This window comes from Homalodisca vitripennis, unplaced genomic scaffold, assembly GCF_021130785.1.
Source record: "Homalodisca vitripennis isolate AUS2020 unplaced genomic scaffold, UT_GWSS_2.1 ScUCBcl_9247;HRSCAF=17680, whole genome shotgun sequence".
Classification (NCBI taxonomy): Eukaryota; Metazoa; Arthropoda; class Insecta; order Hemiptera; family Cicadellidae; genus Homalodisca; species Homalodisca vitripennis.
In genome coordinates this window covers 18,318-44,544 of record NW_025785405.1, presented here as the reverse complement: position 1 = coordinate 44,544, position 26,227 = coordinate 18,318, and the positions used below count along the sequence as shown (strand labels likewise).

At 31.1% G+C, this 26,227-nt stretch overlaps 1 long non-coding RNA gene across 1 annotated transcript; it reads right to left on the bottom strand.

Moving 5' to 3' along the window:
* Nucleotides 1-17,070: 17,070 nt before the first annotated feature.
* Nucleotides 17,071-25,485, bottom strand: LOC124374606. The gene is made up of 2 exons (XR_006923584.1): nt 25,240-25,485; nt 17,071-17,100 (listed from the first exon to the last, which is right to left on the bottom strand). It is a non-coding gene; the product is annotated as an uncharacterized LOC124374606 (long non-coding RNA).
* Between the last annotated feature and the right edge of the window lie 742 nt (nt 25,486-26,227).

Below are 26,227 nucleotides of genomic sequence, written 5' to 3'. Positions count from 1 at the left end.
ATTGGTACAAGCATTTCCTATTCAGTTGTTCATGCTTTAGAACATGTCCTTGTTAATGTTGGCTCTTCCGGTTTTGAGAATTGTGTAAATAATATCCGGTTTTTGATTAACGCTTAAATGTTCAAATAAACATCCGTTAAAAGATTCTTCCGATTCTTAAATCCAAGGTTAGCCATGAAAAATCTTTGCAGCGCACATGTTATACCATGGTTAGAACTGCTGGTTAGATGTCAGTTGTCTATATATCAGTACATGACCGGTATAAAAGGTAAAACTGTAATTTACTCCCATTCAGCACGATTTTATAAAAATTTGATTTAGGTTTACTTGTCTCTGTGAGGTTGCTTTTCCTGGGGTTGGATGCCACTTTCAGGGAGGGGGTAAGTAATTTTTCATTGAAAAATAAGTGCGGTTATCGATAGATTTATCGCGTCTAAAAGCAACTGAGGTTCTATGATGTTTTTTCTGAAATCAATACTTTCTACTTATTCGAGTTAAATAGTTTGTTTTTCTGGCAAAAAACCCACATTTTAGACAGTTTTCCCATGAATAATTGGAAAATATGCCTTTAATCGAAAACATGTAGGGAGCATATTATACGTTATACAAAATTAAATAAATCATGTATTTATGATTGCAGACCCAATACAAAACAGAATTTAATGCATGTTGAAAGTTGATTTGGCATTTTCAAATACCAAAAATGGAAATTTTTACGTACAATAAACCCCCAAAACAATGCATTTTCCAGGGAAAAAACAATCTTCTTAAGTCCTTTATTTTAATTTTTATAATACAGTTTTTAGCATCAAAACAATACGAGTTATTTTGAAGATAATGTTGATGCCTATTTTTTCGTTTTGGAAAAAAAAATAATGGACCTCTCACCCTTTCTTCCATTCATTTGAAAAAAAATCGTTGCTACTCGAACAAATTCACTTTATTTATGTTTTATAACAAGTTCTGAGTGTTTGGCCATTTAAGGTACTAATATTTGGAAAAAAAATTAATCAGAGTGGGAAAATTGTTTTTTTTTAAATTTAGCAAAAATTACCTTTTATTCAAAATAATCAAAAACTATTATTAATAAAGTCTTGTAAAGTACAAAATTGTACGTTTTAATTTTTTTATTTTGGTATTTTATTTTTTTAAAGGTATAAAATGTAGTAAGATATTGCCATTTAAGTTTGTTGTACTCATGCAAAGTTACACTTTTTTGAGCCCTTTTAGCATGAACCTCAAATAAGATCTGAATAAAAAATTTATTTAGATGACTGTATAGCTATTAAAGTCTACAAAAGGCTTTTGAGAGCTCAAGTGCTTAATAAAATAAGGCCAGTTATGAGGAAAAAAACCAAAATCTCTTTTTTATAGATTTAGCACAGTATGTTAGTATATTGATGGAATACATATGTTGGCTATATTTTAGGCTTAGTTGATCTGTCACTTATATCAAAGGTATCCACAAGTAACCAATAAACATCTTTTCATTTTTTGGCATTTTGAAAATGCCAACCAAACTTTCAACAAGAAATACTTCCTTTTATATTGGGACTACAAATATATATAAAAAAACATGATTTATGTAGTTTTATATAGCTATAATTTTCCTTCTCAACAGGTTTTATAATTAAAGGCATATTTTTTCAAAGTATTTCTTTGTTTGAAGGTTATTTTTGACAATGGAAGGATTGTGAAGGGAAACAGGATTTTTCCCGGGGACCATTTGAACTGAGTAATTGTGGTGGATTCACTGACGGTGGCAATTTCGGGAAACAATCCTGTTTTCAAATTATTCGCAAAAAACTTAGTTTTTGGTCTCGAAAACTGACAATTTCACGCACGGAATTTAGGCGAAAATTTATTGAGTTTCAGAAAAAAACTTCATAGAAAAAAGTTGCTTAGAATTAGTCAATTTATCGCTTCCACACGTTTTTCAATGAAAAATTGTCACCCCAAGGAGTGGCATCCTCCTCCAGGAAAAGGAACCCCAGTACAGGGTAGGACTTTGAAACATGGGACAAGATAGAACTCTAAATCCTCATTTTTAAAATGAAAACGGGTGCTGTATGGAATAATAAATGTGAAAAGGTCATTAACTGGTCTGATAGTGTCACTGGCTCTGTTACTTCTATCAATGGCACTATTTCCCTATTTTCTATTTATGTATAACGAATTATAGGTTCATTTTGTTATATAATAATTTTATTATCTTTCTGTTTTAGTGTTAATTTCTTATATATGTCTCTGTTTGTATAGCTTTTTGTTTGTTAATTTAAGTAATAAAATTAGTGCAATGAATTAATTCAATTATTAACCCAAAAATTTATTTTTTAATATCATTCTAAAAATTCAAACTGGGTTCCAATCAATTGTAATTTTTGTAGAGAAAATATTCTAACAAGAATTAATTCAGCCTTATGTCACATATAAAATAAAGCTTAAAATAATCCTTTTATCCACCAATATACCACTTATTTGAATTCCTTTTATTTTTATTATTGTCAAAATGTAGATTCAATGCTCATACGATCTCAGTTCATCTGAGTTGGGCCCATTGGGAGGGACAACTCTGATCTTGATAACATAAAGATGTAGCCAGTCACAGCATGGCCTCAAGCTTAATACTAATAAATGAACTGTTTGCCATGCCACACTCCTCAATTAGAATACAGCACAATGTGCATATTAAGCTTGGGGACCAAATCACTAGAAGGTATCTGGCGCTGTGAAAACGGGTGTTATACTCAACAGTGAATCTGTTTCTGACCACGTCAACCTATGCTACTCAGCGTGCGTTAGGAGACTAAGGGAGAGAGGTTCAGGACTAGGTTGGTCTTGCCAGATAGTAAAATCGCATGATACAACTTAATTTTATCCGTGTTCTTTATTGTTATCCTCTGCATACGGTAAACAACATTTCAAAGGGTAGATTTTGAAGAATTCAAAAGTATCGCATACACGGTGACTGTTTATTTACTCATTTACATAAATATGTCCATTATCTACCCATTTTTAAAGGGCTTCAGGATTGTTGTGTATGGAAATCGTCTGCAGGTTGCAGAACTCCAATTCTAATACACTGCATCCTTTTCTCTTCAGGGGAAACCCGCGGTTCTGGTAGAGAAATCCTGTACCATAGTGAGGTTGCTGATCACAGAGCCGAAAAATATTCAGCTTTACTTTACCTCGAGTAGGCTTGAGATAGGGAGGAGAGGCTTTTCATATCTTTGCCCAAAATTTAAAAGTTCCTCCCTTGTGATATAAAAATCCACTCAAGGAGGTGCCTTTGAAGTCTAAGTATGATATATGTTGGTGATTGACATATTTAGGTTAGTTAATCTTTAGTTTTAATTTAAAAATTTAAATTCATTGCTATTAGTTTTTAGATGACTGGTGTTGTTTTGAAAACTTCTGGTGTAGAATAATTTCATTTTAATATCTACTCTTACTAAATAAAGGCATTTTTGTTTAAAATTTTACTTCTCATAATAAAAACCAAGTTGAATTTTTTTTATTTGTATTACAATCCATATAGTATAATTTGTAATGTGGTTTTTCTTAATAATGTTAAATATTTGTTGTTTCTAAAAGTTATAAGAATATTCTAATACTGTCTCCTTTTTGCTTTAATGTACTCTTTTTCACCCCCAAAAGTCATTTTTAGGTATTTTGTGTTTGGTACCTGTATTACATCATAATGGACTCAAAAATAAATTTGGGAAATATATTTAAATAGTTTCATAGGTCAACTATTAATGATAGTAAATGAAGGAGCCACTATACATTTTTCATATTACAAAAACTGTTTACCCATTGGATTTTAAACAGTTATTTTGGTTCATAACATAGTGGGGTGTATTAAAAATATGGAAATGCAAGTATTTTATTTAAACTTTTAGAAAAAGATCAAACTAAGAGGGATAAAAAGTGTTACATGTTTTATAATTTACTCAAAAGGAAATTTTTTCATCACTATATATGATAACTAATTTTACATCAGTTTTAATTTTTTGTATTTGTTAAGTAGATGTATATATTTTAAATTTCATTGGCGGCTATAAACTGTTTGCAATATGCAAGGAGTCTTATAGGTAGATCAAAACACTTTATTAATTGGACTCCAAGAGAATAAAAGGAACATTTTTTAGTTTAATACCCACACACACACACACACACACTCCCAAAAAAACACCAAAATTTTTTATTTTTTTTTAATAAACCCCTCCCCCTCACAAAAAACACACACACACCAATAGTATTTATTCTAAAAATATAAATAACAAAATGGCATTATTTCACTTATATCATGTATGTTAATACTGTATATTGTTTTTTTAAGAATTTAGAACAATATATAATTTTCCAAAACATTGGTACACGCAAAATTGTACTATATATTTAATTTAGTGCACTAAATAATCCAGTTTTATATTTCGCACACAAAACAGTGTTTTTGTTTCCTTCAGCATATTTTTCTTGCTATTAGTGGGCAAGGAAATGACAAACTACAAGTATAGTAGCTATGGACTCTGCACCAGAGTGGACAGCTGCGGCTCTTTCTCTTAGCGAACAATACGTTTTCCAATCATTTCTTTACATGATGTTTATTCGGCAAGTCATGACGCAGAATTTATCATTTGGGGTTTTTTATTGCACATACTGCATACACTCTCCTAGCATGCGTAGAATTATTCTCACAGCAACTCTTAAGTACATTCTTATTTTTTGTAAAAGGTATAAATCACTTACATGGTTTTTCCAAATGTATACTGTCTACCATTTCTTTTTATTTGAATTTCTTCATTTTTTTGTTACACAAAACTTCTAAGCACTGTGGTGAAAAAAAAAAAATTCATTTAGTACTCTTTTGGAAACCATTTTCAGCTACTCCTGGAACAGGTTAAATAAAAACATTTTAATAGTTTTTGGTTATATAATATAATGGTTTTCACATTTTGTAATTACCTACAGGCCATAGTATTTTTTACAAACAAAAACTTTATACAAATTGTTAAAATACATTATACATTTTATTTTATGTAAAGTAAATCACTTATGTGATTTCAGATTATTCCAAAAGGGGTGGTGTTACCATTGATGTAGGTTAAGTGTATTCTTGTTACGGAAATATACTAAACACATATTTTTACACTACACCATTTTAAAGTCCTACAATTGGGTTTTAAATGCAGTCGGCACTTCACTTTTCTTACACATGATACATAAACTCACACATTTTGTTGTGAATCTATCAATAGGTAGAATAATTTGTTGGCATCTCTTTAACTTATTAACAATTCCATTTTCAGTATTTAAATGGAACTCAAACTATACACAGTACAATGTGAGATTCCTCGGTCACATTATTATAATGTAAAACATCTCACAAATCTAGGTTATTAACAGATAACATGTGTGAACGTAAACATACTTCATGTCCACACAAATAATTTTACAATGGCCTAAAAACACATTAGCCAAAATGAATTTTGACTGTGTATTTTTCTTCTCAAATACCTCCAAGAGAGCACTCAAATAATTTATTTGTTAGATTTCTAAAGAAACTTTGTAAGCTACTAAAAAAAGAAAAAACATCTCATTTACATTTTAAAAAATTTAGTTTATATATAAATATCTACTTGATCTAGTATTTTAAAAGAGTAATTATAGTTTACACTTCAGTTAATGGGTATACACATTTTCTTTGGATGATCGAATTTTCTATTGAGTTGAGTATGTTGTATAGTATAATTTTAACTTTCTTAAGTTAAGACACTGAGAAGTCCTTAGGTTTTAGAAAAACCAATAATAACTTTTAACCAAATATGAATTCACAAACACTCCATGTTGATTATACAGGCTGAAAACGCGGCAACGTGTCAACCATCTATTACTCACAAGCAGCGCTTTAATTGTGGGAGCATCATGTTATAATGAAAATTGTTTATTATTAAACATATATTTGCATTTTAATTTAACAAACTACTAAATACTAGCCGAATACCTTGCTTTAAATGGGAGTAATACATAATTTGTTTCACTTAATAATTTTCCATACTATTACTGTGCATTGGTTTACTGTATAAAATACCTTTAAAAGTTAAACTGATAATCTCAATAAATTCATGGTGTATTAAAGACTGTAATATGTGCGTTATAAGGACTGTGTTTATCTGTCCCACAGCCAGTGAATGTGATAGTTTGATGGATATTTTGGGGCATTTTTGATCTTGCAAGTCTTGTTACCCATTGCATAAGGTTAGGAGGATGAGGTTATGTGGAAATATTGTTCAACATCCAGTTTTTCAAACACACAAACAGATTGTGAGGAGAAATGCCTGGTGGGTTAAAATTTATAGATACAATAGTGAACAGCATCTTTTTTGTTCTACTACTGATCTAAAGATTTGGAACTTCACAAAATATCATTAATGTGTTGTTGCAGATTCAATTTTTAGAAGTTAGTCTTTTGAATTCATATTGTTATACGGTCAAGGTAAATGTTTTCTTTTAATGTCTTTAGGTTCTTTCTTCGAAGGTGTGGCTTATACCTATGCACTTATGACATCTATAGGGTGTTTTTCGGACCAGGAAGTATACTGTGAGGCCAATCAGTTTAATTACAAAAACAAATGATCAGCTTTCCTGGGGAAATTCACCACCCTTGTTGTCAGGACTATCAAAGAGCAGGTTTTCAGCCGTTCTTACTAAGGAGAGAAGGATCAGAGGCCATCCTGGGGGAAGGTGATTGCAGGAGGCCTAACCTATTTTACTCAGACCTGGATGCTGTCACCAGCTTCTCTCATGTTCAGTGTGAACCCACTTCAAGACGAGCCAAAATGATTCAATACCTAGAAATTCCACAGAACTGTTGAGGCCATGTCATTTTGGATGATGAGCCAGGTTGGAGGGAGCATCAGCTCTTTTATTCCCAAAAGTACCCCTATGACAGGGAACCCAACAAACAGTCTCATTTTTTGGGGGTTCTGCCAAGAGAAGAAAATGACTGGACAACAATCCCAGGCAATTTTGGAGTTGAACACACCAAAAGTCTAATGCCTTCAACGCTGCCTGGCTATCTGTGAAAGCGCTATTCATCTTGCTCTGATACCGTAGATGGAGGATTCTCACATTGCACATTCCATAATGGCTGTAAACTTTGCCTAAAAAGCTGTGGGTGAAAGACCCATAGGGACCATCAGCTCCCTGCCTGCATGGTCTCACTTTCACAAATCTAGCACCTTTTTTTGTTAGAGCCATCCATAGATCATTCAAGTTTGCTAATGGAAGCAGTTTCTTTCCCTCCGACCAAGCTCTTTTTAGAAGATATCACAACACTGAAGGGTTTGTGGCCGGAAAAATCTCTAAGGCATCTGGATTAGGAAATCATCCTCTGATTTTGGTTGCTAAATTTTGCAAGGGTCCACTTTTGCCGTCAGTGGCTGACCAAAGCCCGCCTGCTGTAGACAGTAGGCACTTCTCCTTCGCATACTGGAATGACAATGTTACGAGAGGGCAAGGTTAAGACAAGCAATTTAGAACTGCACTTGGGAAAAGGATACTCAGTGATTAGCAAAGCAAGCCATTCTTTGGGATGGTAGCTAGACTGGGTTAATGCTATTCTGACATCACCTCCAGACAACAGCACCAGGTTATTTATGGTTACTGAAACAATCAGCCCTTCTTTATTCTGCTATTTTCTCAAAAGTGGATTGTGAGGAAATTTCGATCAGTTAAAAATATACTCTTACATTTACACCCAAAAATAACAGTTCTCTCGTTAGACAAACAGAAATAAAATTGTCATGGAAACCTTTACTCTTGGAAACTATGTGTGTTTCTTGTTATTATCAAGACTAATTATATTTATTCTTAAAATACAAAAGCCATATTGTTGTAGATATTTGAATTTAAAAAAGAGGATTTTTTGTGGGACTATTGATTTTGCAACTATGATCTTATGATGTTTTTGAGGGAAAAGTGATTAGTCAGTCCACTGGTTTTGGCTAACATAGAAAAGAAGATAGAAAGTTCCTTTTAGACACGGTACTCTCAATAAACTTAGATCAATAAACAAAAACTGATTTTCATATAAGCATTACTGCAGTAAACTGTAAATTGGCATTAGACTATCAATAGGACGGAAGTAGGTGTGCAAGTAGTGGAACGTTTATGCATCATCAGTAGGTGAATGTGTTTAAATAATAAACATTTTAAATTCAACAAACTATAGTTTTATTTTCTTGAAGGGCTAAATACTTTTTTTTTGGTGTTACAGACTGGAAAATAATTTTGAATCAACAAATTACTAAAAAAATGTTAAGAAAAATTAAGCCACCCGCTTCACTAGTACTTACAAACTATTTGAAACAGTGTAATGTACCACCATGGACTTCCTACTTTGTTAAATATATCAAGTGTTATCAACGACCAGCGAAGCCATTGCATTTCAACTGGAAGGTTGGGGCGATAGTAAACTATCACATTACTGAGAACAGGTTGTTACCCTACATTAACTATCATTGTACCCAAGAGGCCCGTACACAGATTTGTCCATGGACCATCAAATGATGAGAATCATCAAATATTAAACTTAGGTAAGAATATAAAATAAAAGCATGCACAAAAAAGTATTCATTCATACTTAAACCTTTATACTGCACCATATAATTCTAATAACAATTCTTATTATTGTATTGGAATCTAAGTAGTAACCAATTTCTTGGAAACACAAATTTATAAATCTTGAAATTTGTAAAATTTAGGATGTTTGTGTTGATGTTTTGTTCAGTGTAAAAATTATAGCCTACTCTTTTATCTTCATTTATTGTGGTCAAAAGGTCAACAAACTCAAGTTTTATCAAAATCAGAAGAAAATATATAAACTTGTAGTGTTTGACTTTCTGTACAGAACCTTTCTAGTTTGAACTCAACCTTTTGTAAGATTAATTCATCATTTTTATTAACATTTATACCAAATATAATTAAAGAGACAGTGATCTAAAACACCAAGTTTTCATCTTTTTCCAAAATCATTTTGTTTGCATGTGTTTGATTATTCTTAAAAACACATCTTTACAAATGATTTCATAACCAAATTTTAACTTAATATCTAAACCGAATAAAAAGGTGGAGCTCATGAAGATCACAAGATCTGGAAGAGTTGATGTACAGGATAGTGTTCTGTTTCTAAATCCATGCTTGTTTGTTGTTGTTGATGGTTTGGATGTATGAATACTTTAGATAACACCTGCTCCTTTCACTATTCTATTTTTACATACAATTAATTGGTTGCTTTAGAGATCTGATGGACTCAAGAGGACTGCAAAAAAATGTCATTTCTCTTAGGTTGTTTGTCTATTACGATATCTTGAAATACGAAACAGGATATTAGACTTGAAAGTTTCTTCATTTTGATGTGTAGCGAACACTCAGTTTGATGACAGTGCTTGTCACTTCGTGGGATTTTGCTGAGTGGCTGCGATTATCTTTTTACATTGGTCTTACTTGTAACCATAATGCCAATAAGAAAATAGAAAAATAAATCAATTTCTAATTTAATACTTATAGGAAATGCCTAACATGTGACATATTAATACACCTACCCCTACATCATTTTATGGTGGACTTGGTGCAGATACACTGATATGAAACTCAGTTTAATGAACAAAAATATTAATTTATCATGTGGCAAGATTCATCTGTGAATTTGAAATTTTGTCTATGAAACATGTCTATGTAGACAAGAATGAGTTATATGATGTTGCGTTGTTTGAAAGCATTTACCACTCAGTAACAGTTGGAGGAATTTAGCTGTGCTCGTATGGTCCTAATACTACCTTTCAACAAATAAACGCTATCTGTGTTGGCCCATTTACGTGCTAGCCGCTGTGATGATGGTGCAACAAAACTCTTTAACGACTGTAAAACTCACGATTTCGATTTTGCAGATTAGTATTGACACAATATTATTATTAGGAACTCGTTTTAAACAACACTATAAAAACTGAAAAAAACAAGGATAATTCCTATTTTTGCTATTATTTGGTATTTTTTTATTATTTAATTCCAAAAAAATCAGCACTGTCACAATAATGACTGATTGTAGTGAGTGTGATAAGTTATTTTTTTTTGGTCAATACGATTCCTGAAAGGAGGGTTTTACCCATACGTCTCAGGAAATGTTTTCGGGACGCAGCGCATAATGATACCCCGCCAACCCTCAACATCTATAACATACATCAAGGTCACGTGCGCAGCTTAAGTCTTTGAACTGTCTTATAGGACTGACACAATTTCTCTTTTATTTGCGGGGGAAATGTACACTGATTTCTTTGCTGTATGATTATCTGTTGTTTTATCTATCAATAATGAAATGTGCTAATGGACAATAAATTTTTCATTGAATCTCAGTGAAAACCATGGTTCAAAACATGGTCTGGCTTTACTCCTACCTCGTATTTATTAAACTCTCAATTGATAGCGTAATCTTCAATCTCAGGTTTCAAAGAAGTTAACGTGTATTGAATCAAAAATTTCTTAAAAAATTCAGGTTATTTCAGTTAATTTTGGGAATTTTTTCATAATTATGCCTTGGACTAGTCCTGGAGATTACATGTGGAAGTCCTAGGTTGTAATAAAACTATTTTCTTCATGGTTAAGAAAAAACTGTAATTATGTTCAATATTTAAGGAACTATTAAAATCTTGATTCAAAATGGGAATAATAAATTTTAAATAAACTCGCTTATTGTTAGTTTTTTTTTTTTTAAATTACTTTTCTAGTTACAGTTGGTGGTTACACTTCATTCTACTTACTTATTTCACTTATTAATTTGGTTAATCACAATAACAATTTCTTGATTTTGGCACATTGACCAAAACGTAAATAATAGGTAGGTTGTACATTTTTAATTTGACAAAAATAATGGGAACAGTAAATAGTTTTTTTACATCTTCTTATATTAGAATTCTTAATGTGCTTTAAAATATTAGAATTTGTTTACATTTTGAACATACCCATCTATTTGTTTCTCAAACTAAGTCACAAGTACATTTTCTATTGACATATGAAATGTAACACTAAAGTTTATTTGGTTTTTTTTATAAAAAATATAGGATTTTTTAAAATATTTCTTATAATAGGTTGTTATTTTTTAATTATATTAAGCTCATTTATTCAGTGTCATTATTGAATGAAGTTTTCTGGCATTATTCTACATTGATAGACGATCCTTATATATTGATTCCGGCACAGATCAGAGTTAGACTGAGACATCGCATCAGACTTAGACCTTTATGAGGTGAGGTAATTAATTGATTTATGCCAGTATTGCTTGAAACACTTGAACTTGCAGGAAGTAGTTATGTATTCTATTGTCAGAAACTGGTTGAAATAAGAGCTTCACTTTGCATCTTTAGGTGCTACAAAAAGTGTTTTACAGTTAAAATAAAAAAAAAAAAAATAATAAACAAGCATTTTTTACAATTATTAATTAACATTTTAGTAACTTTAGGATTTTTCAGCAGTTGAAAAAGCTACGCAGTTATTGCTGGGTTATAGCATTATTAATAAAAGGTGGTTAGACCTCTTAATTTAAATAAATTCTCTTTAAAACTAATTGAGTAAGTAGTTAAAATGCATTATTTTCATTATTAATAAAAAGAAAAGTTAATTTTTTATGGATAAATTTTCACAAGTTTAAAAATGTATGTTTAATACAAGAAATATATGTAATGTAATTTATCTCTGATCTTATCTTTTGTTTAAAAATAATTTATATAAACCTTTTTCAGCATAAGTCTATTTTAAAGATTTAGTCTTCTGTCAAGTTTATTGCTTTGTTTCTTTTGAGGGAGCTTTTTGTGAAATAAATCGCTATCATAATTGTACTTGTAATATAGTAATCAGCAAGTATAAGCACATTACAAAAAGTTTGGGGATGAATCCAATAATTAGACAATATTTTCATACGTTGATTTCGCTTGAAATTTATTTCTGACCAGACAGCCCTTATCGTGAATTTTGTGATACACGAAGCAGACTGAGAGTCCTTTATCTGTAAGTTATTTACTTGAAAGCTAACTCTTGCTTGGTCTCCCAAAGTATTCTCAACTTAAAAGGTATAATAGAAGTACCGCTTATTTTTAAAGTGCTTTTTATTGTAAACACCACAAAATTGTGAGGAATTTGTTTTCAAGGAGATAACTTAAATTTTTGAAATATTTATATTTTCAATAGCACTTAAAAATAAGCGGTAATTCTATTTACCTTTTTAAGTTGAGAATACTTTGGGAGACCTAAGCAAGAGTTAGCTTCAAGTAAATAACTTACAGATAAAAGGCTCTCAGTCTGCTTCGTGTATCACAAGAATTCACATAAGGGCTGCTTGTCAGAATAAATTTCAAGCGAAATCACGTATGAAAATATTGTCTATTATTGGATTCATCCTCAAACTTTTGTAATGTGCTTAAACTTTGCTGATTACTATATTACAAGTACAATTATGATAGCGATTTTATTTCACAAAAAGCTCCCTCAAAATAAACAAAGCAATAAAGACGTTGACAGAAGACTAAATCTTTAAAATAGACTTATGCTGAAAAAGGTTTAAATAAATTATTTTTAAACAAAAGATAAGTTCAGAGATAAAATTACATTACATATATTTCTTGTATTACATACATTTTTAAACTTTTGAAAATTTTTCCATAAAAAATTAACTTTTCTTTTATTATTATGAAAATAATGCATTTTTAACTACTTACTCAATTAGTTTTAAGAGTATTTATTTAAATTAAGAGGTCTAACCACTTTTATTAATAATGCTATAACCCAGCAATAACTGATTAGCTTTTCAACTGCTGATAAATCCTAAAGTTACTAAATGTTAATTAATAATTGTAAAAATGCTTATGCTGTAAAACACTTTTGTAGCACCTAAAGATGCAATGTGAAGCTGATTATTTCAACCAGTTTCTGACAATAGAATACATAACTAATTCCCAGCAAGTTCAAGTTTTTTCAAGCAATACTGGCATAAATCAATTAATTACCTTCACCTCATAAAGGTGCTAAGTCTGATGCGATGTCTCAGTCTAACTCTGATCTGTGCGGGAGATCAATATATAAGGGATCGTTCTATCAATGTAAATAATGCCAGAAACTTCATTCAATGTATGACACTGAATAAAAGAGCTTTAATATAATTAAAAATAACAACCTAGTTATAGAAATATTTTAAAAAATCCTATATTTTTTATAAAAAAAACCAAATATACTTTAGTGTTACATTTCATATGTCAATAGAAAATGTACTTGTGAACTTAGTTTGAGAAACTAATAGATGGGGTATGTTCATAATGTAAACAAATTCTAATATTTTAAAGCACATTAAGAATTTCTAATATAAGAAAGATGTAAAAACTATTTACTGTTCCCATTATATTGTCAAATTAAAAATGTACAACTACCTATTATTTACTTTGGTCAATGTGCCAAAATCAAGAAATTGTTATTGTGATTACCAAATTATATGTGAAATAAGTAAGTAGAAGGAAGTGTAACCAACAACTGTACTAGCAAAGTAATTAAAAAAAAAAACTAACAATATGCGAGTTTATTAAAATTTATTATTCCCTTTTGAAACAAGATTTTAATAGTTCCTTAAATATTGAACATAATTTCAGTTTTTTCTTAACCATGAAGAAAATATGTTTATTACAACCTAGGACTTCTCATGTAATCTCCAGGACTAGTCCAAGGCATATATGAAAAGATTCCCAAATTATAAATTTAAACTGAAATAAATGAATTTTTTAAGAAATTTTTTATTCAATACAACGTTAACTTTCTTTGAAACCTGAGATTGAAGATTACTCTATCAATTGATAGTTTAAGTAAATACGAGGTAGGAGTAAGCCAGACCATGTTTTGAACCATGGTTTCACTGAGATTCAATGAAAAATTTTGTCATTAGCACATTTCATTATTGATAGATAAAACAACAGATAATCATACAGCAAAGAAATCTTTACATTCCCCCGGCAAATAAAAGAGAAATTGTGTCAGCCTACAGTTCAAAGACTTTAGCTGCGCACGTGACCTTGAGTGTATGGTTATAGACGTGAGGGGTGGCGGGGTAGCATTATGCGCTGCGTCCCGAAAACATTTCCTGTGACTTATGGGTAAAACCCTCCTTTCAGGAATCGTATTGACCCAAATAACTTATCACACTCACTACAATCAGTCTATTTTGTGACAGTGCTGATTTTTTTGGAATTAAATAATAAAAAAATACCAAATAATAGCAAAAATAGGAATTATCCTTGTTTTTCAGTTGTTATAGTGTTGTTTAACGTGTTCCTAATAATAATTTATTTGTCAATACTAATCTGCAAATCGAAATCGTGAGTTTAAAGTCGTTAAAGAGTTTGTGTTGCACCTTCATCTCAGCGGCTAGCACGTAAACGGCACACAGATAGCGTTTATTTGTTGAAAGGGTAGTATTAGGACCATACGAGCACAGCTAAATTCCTCCAACTGTACTGAGTGGTAAATGCTTTCAACAACGCAACATCATATAACTCATTCTTGTCTACATAGAATGTTTCATGCAAAATTTCAAATTCACAGATGAATCTTGCCACATGATAAATTAATATTTTTGTTCATTAAACTGAGTTTCATATCAGTGTATCTGCACCAAGTCACCATAAAAATGATGTTGGGGTAGTGTATTAATATGTCACATGTTAGCATTTCTTATAAGTATTGAATTTGATTAGAAATTGATTTATTTTTTCTATTTTCTTATTGGCATTATGGTTACATGTAAGACCAATGTAAAAAGTAATCGCAGCCACTCAGCTAAATCCCACGAAGTGACATGCACTGTCATCAAACTGAGTGTTGCTCACATCAAAATGAAGAAACTTTCAAGTCTATATGCCTGTTCGTTTTCAAGATATCGTGTGATAGACAAACAGACTAAGAGAAATGACATTTTTGCAGTCTCTTGAGTCATAGGATTCTCTAAAGCAACCAATTAATTGTATGTAAATAATAGAATAGTGAAAGGAGCAGGTGTTATATAAAGTACTCATACATCCAAACCATCAACAACAACAACAAGCATGGATTTAGAAACAGAACACTATCCTGTACATCAACTCTTTCCAGATCTTGTGATCTTCATGAGCTCCAAATCTTTTTATTCGGTTTAGATATTAAGTTAAATTTGGGTTATGAATGCATTTGTAAAGATGTGTTTTTAAGAATAATCAAACACATGCAAACAAAATGATTTTGGAGAAAGATGAAAACTTGGTGTTTAGATCACTGTCTCTTTAATTAAATTTGGTATATATGTTAATAAAATGATGAATTAATCTTACAAAAGGTTGAGTTCAAACTAGAAAGGTTCTGTACAGAAAGTCAAACACTAAAAGTTTATTATTTTCTTCTGATTTGATAAAACTTGAGTTGTTGACCTTTTGACCACAATAAATGAAGTAAAAGAGGTAGGCTATAATTTTTACACTGAGACACGAGACGCCAGATGGTGGCGTGGTGTCTGTATGCTGATGAATTCAAATGTTTTGTTTTCTGGTCAGAAGCTTGAGAATATTGAAATCTCGTCATATATTGGTCTAAGTAGGATTAAGGATTTTTTTGACAAAAATAATCTTTTATTAAATTCAGATAAATCTAATTATATTTCTTTTTCTACAAAGCAAATCCAGATCAAATTTAAACTGTGACATTTTTTCTAGACAATGACAGACTTAAACAAGTAGACCACACAAAGTTTTTAGGACTTATAATAGATCAAAATTTAAGCTTGCTTGGATAAACATGTAGATCAATGTTACTAAGAAATGTCCTACTGGTCTATATGCACTGCGACAAATGGCAAAAATTAGGTAATTTACATACACTTAAATTAATATATTTCTCTTTGATCCATTCACATTTAGCTTATGGAATAAGCATTTTATGGAGCACACAACAATAAGTAATTTAGATAGGCTTTTGGTCCCTACAAAAAAAATCTTTGAGAATCATGAAAAATTTAAGATATACAGATTCTGTTAAACATATTTTTTCTGAAACTTGGAATTCTGACAGTATATGTTTATAACATATTTGAATCAATATGTAAAAACAGTTTTTTGATCCGATACTACAAACCAATAAACATACATATAATACCCGTTTTAATAGACATGTCGAATCAACACAATCTTGAATTTTACAAAAAGAAAACATATTACAGAGGTGTTAGATATCTACATAATTTACCAACAAAATTTATAATGGAAACAAATCTGTTAAAATTTAAAAAAGAAGTCAAAGATTATTTAACTAATTTGTCTTTATATTCTTTTGAGGAATACTTCAATACAAAAAACCAATTAATTCATTTAAAGAAGAATTGAAGATAAATTGTTAAGATGTTACGATTGTATTTTTTTTTACTTATATTTTAAAATTAATATTAGTATTTAGTTTTCATTGTAGTGACGCTATTCTTTGTACCTTGTACATATTACAGAATAAAGTAGTTTTGACTATAATTGACTATTGACTATAGACAAGAACATCAACACAAATATCCTAAATTTACAAATTTCAAGATTTATAAATTTGTGTTTCCAAGAAATTGTTACTACTTAGTTTCCAATACAATAATAGAGAATTGTTATTACAATTATTATGGCAGTATAAAGGTTTAAGTATGTATGAATACTTTTTGGCATGCTTTTATTTTATATTCTTACCTAAGTTTAATATTTTGATGATTCTCATCATTTGATTGTCCATGGACAAATCTGTGTACGGCCTCTTGGTACAATGATATTTAATGTAGGGGTAACAACCTGTTCTCAGTATGTGATAGTTACTATCGCCAACCTTCCAGTTGAAATGAGAGTGGCCTCGCTGGTCGTTGATAACACTTGAATATTTAACAAAGTAGGAAGTCCACGGTGGTTTCATTACACTGTTTCAAATAGTTTGTAAGTACTAGTGAAGCGGGTGGCTTAATTTTTCTTAACATTTTTTTTAGTAATTTGTTGATTCAAATTATTTTCCAGTCTGTAACACAAAAAAAAGTATTTAGCCAGTTTCAAGAAAAATAAAACTATAGTTTGTTGAATTTAAAATGTTTATTATTTAACACATTCACTACTGATGATGCATAAACGTGTCTCTACTTGCACACCTACTTCCTTCCTATTGATAGTCTAATAGTATATTGCCAATTACAGGTTACTGCAGTAATGCTTATATGAAAATCAGTTTTGTTTTTGATCTAAGTTATATGTGAGTACCGTGTCTAAAAGGAACTTTCTATCTTCTTTTTCTATGTAGCCAAAACCAGTGGACTGACTAATCACTTTTCCTCAAAAACATCATAAGATCATAGTTGCAAAATCAATAGTCACAAAAAATCCTCTTTTTTAAATTCAAATATCTACAACAATATGGCTTTTGTATTTTATGAATAAATTAATTAGTCTTGATAATACAAGAAACACACATAGTTTACAAGAGTAAAGGTTTCCATGAGAATTTTATTTCTGTTGTCTAACGATAGAACTTTATTTTTGGGTGTAAATGTAAGAGTATATTTTAACTGATCGATTCCTCACAATCACTTTTTGAGAAAATAGCAGAATAAAGAAAGGCAGAGTGTTCAGTATCCATGAATAGACCTGGTGCTGTTGTCTGGTGGTGGAGGTCAGAATAGCATTAACCAGTCTAGCTACCATCCAAAGAATGGCTTGCTTTGCTATCACTGAGACCTTTCCAAGTGCAGTTCTAAATTGCTGTCTTAACCTTGCCCTCTCGTACATTGTCATTCAGGGTATGCGAAGGAGAAGTGCCTACTGTCTACAGCAGGCGGGGCTTTGGTCAGCCACTGACTGCAAAAGTGGACATTGCAAAATTAGCAACCTAATTCAGAGGGATGATCTCTAATCAGATGCCTTAGAGATTTTCCTGCCACAAACCCTTCAGTGTTGTGATATCTTCTAAAAAGTCTTGGTCGGAGGGAAAGAAACTGCTTCCATTAGCAGAACTTGAATGATCTATGGATGGCTCTAACAAAAAAAGGTGCTAGGATTGTGAAAGTGAGACCATGCAGGCAGGGAGCTGATGGTCCCTATGGGTCTTTCTCCCACAGCTTTTTAGGCAAAGTTTACAGCCATTATGGAATGTGCATGTGAGAATCTCCATCTACGGTATAGGAGCAAGATGAATAGCGCTTTCACAGATAGCCAGGCAGCGTTGAAGGCATTAGACTTTTGTGTGTTCAACTCCAAAATTGTCTGGGATTGTTGTCCAGTCATTTCTTCTCTTGGCAGAACCAAAAATGAGACTGTTTGTTGGGTTCCTGGTCATAAGGGGTACTTTGGGAATAAAAGAGCTGATGCTCCCTCCAACTTGGCTCAGCATCCAAAATGACATGGCCTCAACAGTTCTGTGGTATTTCTAGGTATGAATCATTTAGGGCTGTCTTGAAGTGGGTTCACACTGAACATGAGAGAAGCTGGAGACAGCATCCAGGTCTGAGTAAAATAGGTTAGTCTCCTGCAATCACCTTCCCCCAGGGTGGCATCTGATCTTCTCTCCTTAGGTAGAACTGCTGAAAACCTGCTCTTTGATAGTCTGGACAACAAGGGTGGTGAATTTCCCCAGGAAGAGCAGATCATTTGTTTTTGAAATTAAACTGATTGGCCTCACAGTATACTTCCTGGTGCGAAAAACACCCTATAGATGTAAGTGCATGGTAATAGGCCACACCTTCGAAGAAAGAGACCTAAAGACATTAAAAGAAAAACATTTACCTGGACGTATACAATATGAATTCAAAAGACTAACTTCTAAAATTGAATCTGCAACACACATTAATGATATTTTGTGAAGTTCCAATCTTTAGATCAGTAGTAGAACAAAAAGATGCTGTTCACTATTGTATCTAGTAAATTTTAACCCACCAGGCATTTCTCCTCACAATCTGTTTGTGTGTTTGAAAACTGGATGTTGAACAATATTTCCACATAACCTCATCCCTCCTAACCTATGCAATGGTACAAGACTGCAAGTTCAAAAATGCGCCAAAATATCATTCAAACTATCACATTCACTGGCTGTGGGACAGATGACACAGTCTTTATAACCCATATTACAGTCTTTATACCCCATATTTCCATGTTTTTATTGAGATTATCAGTTTAAATTTTAAAGGTATTTATTACAGTAACCAATGCACAGTAATAGTTGGAAAATAATTAAGTGAAACAAATTATGTATTACTCCCATTTAAAGCAAGGGTATTCGGCTAGTATTTAGTAGTTTGTTAAATTAGAAATGCAAATATATGGTTAATAAACAATTTTCATTTATAACAATGCTCCACAATTAAAGCGCTGCTTGTGAGTAATAGATGGTTGACACGTTGCCGCGTTTTCAGCCTGTATAATCAACATGTGACGTGTTTGTGAATTCATATTTGGTTAAAAGTTATTAATGGTTTTCTTAAAACCTAAGACTTCTCAGTGTCTTAACTTAAGAAAGTAAAATTATTCTATACAACATAGCCCAACTCATAGGAAAATTCGATCATCAAGAAATGTGTTACACATTAACTGAAGTGTAAACTTTAATTACTCTTTTAAAAATACTAGATCAAGTAGATATTTATATATAAACTAAATTTTAAATTGAAATGAGATGTTTGTTCTTTTTTTAGTAGCTTACAAAGTTCTTTAGAAATCTAACAAATAAATTTTGAGTGCTCTCTTGGAGGTATTTGAGAAGAAAAATAAACAGTCAAAATTCATTTTGGCTAATGTGTTTTTAGCCATTGTAATTTTTTGTGTGGACATGATGTATGTTTACGTTCACATGTTATCTGTTAATAACCTAGTTTTGTGAGATGTTTACATTATAATAATGGACCGAGGAATCTCACATTTACTGTGTATATTGGAGTTCCATTTAAATACTGAAATGGAATTGTTATTAAGTAAAGAGATGCCAACAAATTATTCTACATATTGTATAGAGTTCACAACAAAATGTGTGAGTTATGTTTCATGTGTAAGAAATGTGAAGTGCCACTGCATTTATAGCTATTGGAGGTCTTTAAATGGTGTAGTGTAAAAATATGTGTTTAGTAATTTCCGTAACAAGAATACACTTAACTAAATCAATGGTAACACCAGCCCCTTTGGAATAATCTGAAATCACATAGGTGATTTACTTTACATAAAATAATTTGTATAATGTATTTTATCAATTTGTATAAAGTTTTGTTTGTAAAAATACTATGGCCTGTAGGTAATTACAAAATGTGAAACCATTATATTATTACCAAAAACTATTAAAATGTTTTATTTAACCTGTTCAGGAGTAGCTGAAAATGGTTCCAAAAGAGTACTAAATGAATTTTTTTTTTCACCACAGTGCTTAGAAGTTTTGTAACAAAAAAATGAGAAAATTCAAATAAAAAGAAATGGTAGACATTATACATTTGAAAAACATTGTAAGATTTACCTTTTACAAAAAAAAAGAATGTACTTAAGAGTTGCTGTGAGAATAATTCTACATGCTAGGAGAGTGTATGCAGTATGTGCAATAAAAAACCCCAAATGTAAAGTTCTGCGTCATGGACTTCCGAATAAACATCATGAAAGAAATATTGGAAACGTATTGTTCGCTAAGAGAAGAGGCCGCAGCTGTCCACGTCTGGTGTGCAGAGTCCAGTAGCTACTATACTTGTAGGTTGTCATTTCCTTGCCCTCTAACAGCAAGAAAAATATGGCTGAAGGAAACTAAAACACTGTTTTGTGTGCTGAAATATAAAACTGATTATTAGTGCACTAAATAAATATATAGTAGCAATTTGCGTGTACCAATGTTTTGAAAATTATATTTTGTCTAAATTCTAAAAAAACTAAATATACAGTATTAACATACATATATAAGGTGGAAATAATGCCTTTTTGATTATTTATAATGTAATAAATTTAGAATAAATACTACTAAAAAGTGTTCTTTATTCTCTGGAGTCCATTAATGATAGTTTTGATTACTCTAGTAGACCCTTCATATGCAAACAGTTATAGCCGCCAGATGAAATTTTAAAATATATAATTACTTAACAAATACAAAAAATTAAAACTGATGTAAAATTTAGTTATCATATATGAGTGATGAAAAGAAATTTTCCTTTTGAGTAAAATTATAAAACTTGTAACACATTTTATCTCTTAGTTTGATCTTTTTCTAAAAGTTTAAATAATTACTTGCATTTCCATATTTTTAATAGCTGCCACTAGTGTTATAGAAGCCAAAATAACTGTTTACTCAATGGGTAAACAGTTTGTTGTAATATGAAAAATGTATAGTGGCTCCTTTCATTTACTATCATTAATAGTTGACCTATGAAACTATTTATATATTTCAAATATTTTTGAGTCCATTATGATGTAGATACAGGGTGACCAAACACAAAATTCCTAAAAGGTGGACTTTTGGGGGTGAAAAAGGAGTACATTAAAGCAAAAAGGAGACAGTATTAAATATTCTTATAAACTTTTAGAAAAACATTTATTTATACATTATTAAAAAAACCACATTACAAATTAGTACTATATGGATTGTAATACAAATAAAAAAAATTCAAATTGGTTTATTATAGAAGTAAAATTAAACAAAAATGCCTTTATTAGTAGAGAATTTTTCTACACAAGAAGTTTTCAAAACAACTCCAGTCATCTAAAACTAATAGCAATGAATTAATTTAACTTAAACTAAAATAACTAACCTAATTGTCAATCACCAACATATATCTTACTTTGACTTCAAAGGCAGCCTCCTTGAGTGATTTTATATCACAAGGGAGGAACTTTTAAAATTTGGGGGCAAAGTATGAAAAGCCTCTCCTCCCTATCTCAAGCCTTACTCGAGGTAAGTAAAGCTGATTATTTTGTCGGGCTCTGTGATCAGCAACCTCACTATGGTACAGGAGTTTCTCTACCAAGTACCGCGGTTCCTGAAGAGAAAGGATGCAGTGTATTAGGTTGGAGGTCTGCAACCTGCATACGTTTTCCATACACAACAATCCTGAAGCCCTTAAATGGGTAGATAAGTGGTCATATTTATGTAAATTGTAAATAAAACAGTCAGCCGTGTTCTATACTTTTTGAATTCTGTCAAAATCTACCCTTGAAATGTTGTTACCGTATGCAGGATAACAATAAAAGAACACGGATAAAATTAAAGTTGTATCATGCGGATTTTTACTATCTGGCAAGACCAACCTGAGCCTGTACATCTCTCTTAGTCTCCTAAGCGCACGCTGAGTAGCATAGGTGACGTGGTCAGAAAAACTGAGTTCACTGTTGAGTATAACACCCGTTTTCACAGCGCCAGATACCTCTAGTGTTTGGTCCCCAAGCTTAATATGCACATTGTGCTGTATTCTAATGTGAGGGAGTGTTGCATGCAGAACTGTTCATTTATTAGTATTAAGCTTGAGGCCATGCTTGACTGGCTACATCTTTATGTTATCAAGATCAGAGTTTGTCCTCCCAATGGCCAACTCAGATGAACTGAGTTCGTATGAGCATGAATCTAGCAGTTTTGACAATATAAAAATAAAAGGAATTCAAATAAGTGTATATTGGTGGATAAAAGGATTATTTTAAGCTTTTATTTTATATGTGACATAAGGCTGAATTAATTCTTGTTAGAATTTTTCTCTACAAAAATTACAATTGATTTGAACCCATTTGAATTTTTAGAATGATATTAAAAATAAATTTGGTTAAATAATTGGAATTAATTCATTGCACTAATTTATTACATTATTAACAAACAAAAAGCTATACAAACAGAGACATATATAAGAAATTATCACTATAACAGAAAGATATATAATGTATTATATAACAAAATGAACCTATCATTCGTTATACATAAATAGAAAATAGGAAAGTAGTGCCAGTGGATAGAAGTAACAGAGCCAGTGACACTATCAGTCCAGTTAATGACCATTTTCACATTTATTTATTCCATACAGCACCCGTTTTCATTAAAATGTGGATTTAGGTTCTACTTGTCCTATGTTTCAAAGTCTACCCTGTACTGGGGGTTCCTTTTTCCCTGGAGGTGGATGCCACTCCTTGGGGGTGAGCAATTTTTCATTGAAAACGTGTGGATGTCGATAAATTGACTAATTCTAAGCAACTTTTTTCTATGAAGTTTTTTTCTGAAACTCAATATTTTTCGCCTTATTCGTGAGTGAAATTGTCAGTTTTCGGACAAAAAACTAAGTTTTTTCGCGAATAATTTGAAAACAGGATTTTTCCGGACATTTGCCATCGTTCAGTGAAACAAGTAATCAGTTCAAATGTCCGGAAAAATCCTGTTTCCTTCACAATCCTTCCATTGTCAAAAATAACCTTCAAACAAAGAAATAATTTGAAAAAATATGCCTTTAATTAAAAAACCTGTTGAGAGGAAAATTATAGCTTATAAAAAAACTACATAAATCATGTTTTTTTATATATGTGTAGACCCAATATAAAAGGAAGTATTTCTTGTTGAAAGTTGGTTGGCATTTTCAAATGCCAAAATGAAAAGATGTTTATTGGGTTACTTGTGGGATACCTTGTATATAAGTGACAGTTCAACTAAGCCTAAAATATAGCCAACATATGTATTCATCAATATACTAACATACTGTTCTAATGTCTATAAAAAAGTGATTTTGGTTTTTTTCCTCATAACTGGCTTATTTTTTAAGCAATTGAGCCCTTCAAAAAGCATTTTGTAGACTTTTTAATAGCTATAAGGTCATCTAAATAAATTTTTATTCAGATCTTATTTAGGTTCATGCTAAAAGGGCTCAAAAAAGGTACTTTGCATGAGTACACAAACTTTAAATGGCAATATCTTACTAAATTTATACCTTAAAAAATAAAATACCAAAATAAAAAAAATAAAACCTACAATTTTGTACTTTACAAGACTTTATTAATAATAGTTTTTGAGTTATTTTGAATAAAAGGTAATTTTTTGCTAAATTAAAAAAACAATTTTCTCACTCTAAGTTAATTTTTTTTCCAAATATTAGTACTTTAAATGGTCAAACACTCAGAACTTGTTATAAGAACATAAATAAAGTGAATTGTCAAGTAGCAACGATTTTTTTCAAATGGGATGGAAGAAAGGGTGAGATTTTCATTATTTTTTTCCCAACGAAAAAATAGGAATCAACATTATCTTCATAACTCGTTTAGTTTTGATGCTAAAAACTGTTATAAAAAATAAAAATAAAGGACTTAAAAGATTGTTTTTCTGGAAAAATGCATTGGTTTTTGGTTATTGTACGTAGAAACTTTCCATTTTGGTATTTGAAAATGCCAATGATCAACTTTCAACATGCAATAATTCTGTTTGTATTGGGTCTGCATCATAAATACATGATTTATTTAATTTTTGTATAAGCTATAATTATGCTCTCTACATGTTTTCGATTAAAGGCATATTTTTCCAATTATTCATGGAAAACTGTCTGAAAATGTGGTTTTTTGCCAGAAAACAAACAATTTAACTCTAATAAGTAGGAAAGTATTGATTTTCAGAAAAAACATCATAGAACATCAGTTGCTTAGAACGAGATAATCTATCGATAACCGCACTTATTTTCAATGAAAAATTACTTACCCCCTCCCTGAGAAGTGGCATCCAACCCCAGGAAAAAGCAACCTCAGCAGAGGACAAGTAGAACCTAAATCAAAATTTTTATGAAAATCTGTGCTGTATGGGATAAATACAGTTTACCCTGTTTATACCGTCATTGACTGGAGTATATAGACAACTGAATCTAACAGCAGTTCATAAGCCATGGTATTACGTGTGCGCTGCAACAAATTTTTCATGGCCTATCTTTGGGATTTAGGAAATCGGAAGAATCTTTTAACGTGATGCTATGTTTGAACATTTAAGCGTTCTACAAAAAGCCGGATATTTTTACACAATTCTCAAAAGCCGGAAGAGCCAACATTAAAAAGGACATGTTCTAAAGCATGACAACTGAATAGGATTGCTTGTAGCCAATTTTATATTTTGTTCCATTTGAATTGATTTAATTATTTAAATTAGGATATTTTTATAGTGCTATGAATGCTTTGAGTTTGAAATAACGGTTGTTTAACTTACTCTGATCCATTAAAGTTTGAGGTTAGGTTATGTGAGTGCTATTCTAAATAAACTTGAGTTCAAATCATATACTGAATTTTCCTTTTAAGTTTTAACTGGTTTTTCGATCCGCAACTATGTAATATTTCAAGAATACCTGCAAATAATTTAAGCAGATATAAAAGAGTAACTGCATTTAATTGTGATAAATTTACAAATAACCTTCAAGATTGAGTATTTGACGTTATTAATGATTATTTTCCTACAAACCAGGCTGTCAAATATTCCATGCAGCCTCAAAGTCCAATTGCCTTATTAGTTTCATAACATAAAACATAAAAGGTTAAATGAATAGAAAGTGTATGAATAGAATTGGTAACGTTTATTAGTAGATATTACAATGACCCCATTAATATTGTATATGAAAGTTGTGAATTCCGGAATCTAAGTTTATAGGAGAAGAGGATTAGGATTGGGATCGCTTCTCGGCAGGGACCTGTCAGTTATTACTATTCCTAAAAGTTGGCCACGGTTGATGTACATTTCCCACGATGCATATATATATATATATATATATATATATATATATATATATATATATATATATATATATATATTTGTTTACACATCCCTTATCGAAGTAACTTCCCAGTTGAATTTTGAAAACTGTCAAGTTCTTTACAAATTCCTAAATTTTAGATTTTATCAATTAACCTAATTTATACATTTATTCTGCAAATATTTTGTTCAAATCAACAGTATTAATTTAAAGTTAACGCCAATTTGTAATAATGTTCAAAAATTTTGTGTTAGTGCATAAGTAATATTGTTAATTGGCTGAACTTTAGCAAAGTCTATTTATTCGTCGAGCTGGAAAAATGTAATTTCTGTCTGTCCGCATGATATCTTGAAAATAAACTGACTTGTAGACTTAAAAATGTTTATGAAACTTCATTTACATATGATGAACACTGAGTTCGATGATGGTGCATGTCATTACTTGAAATTT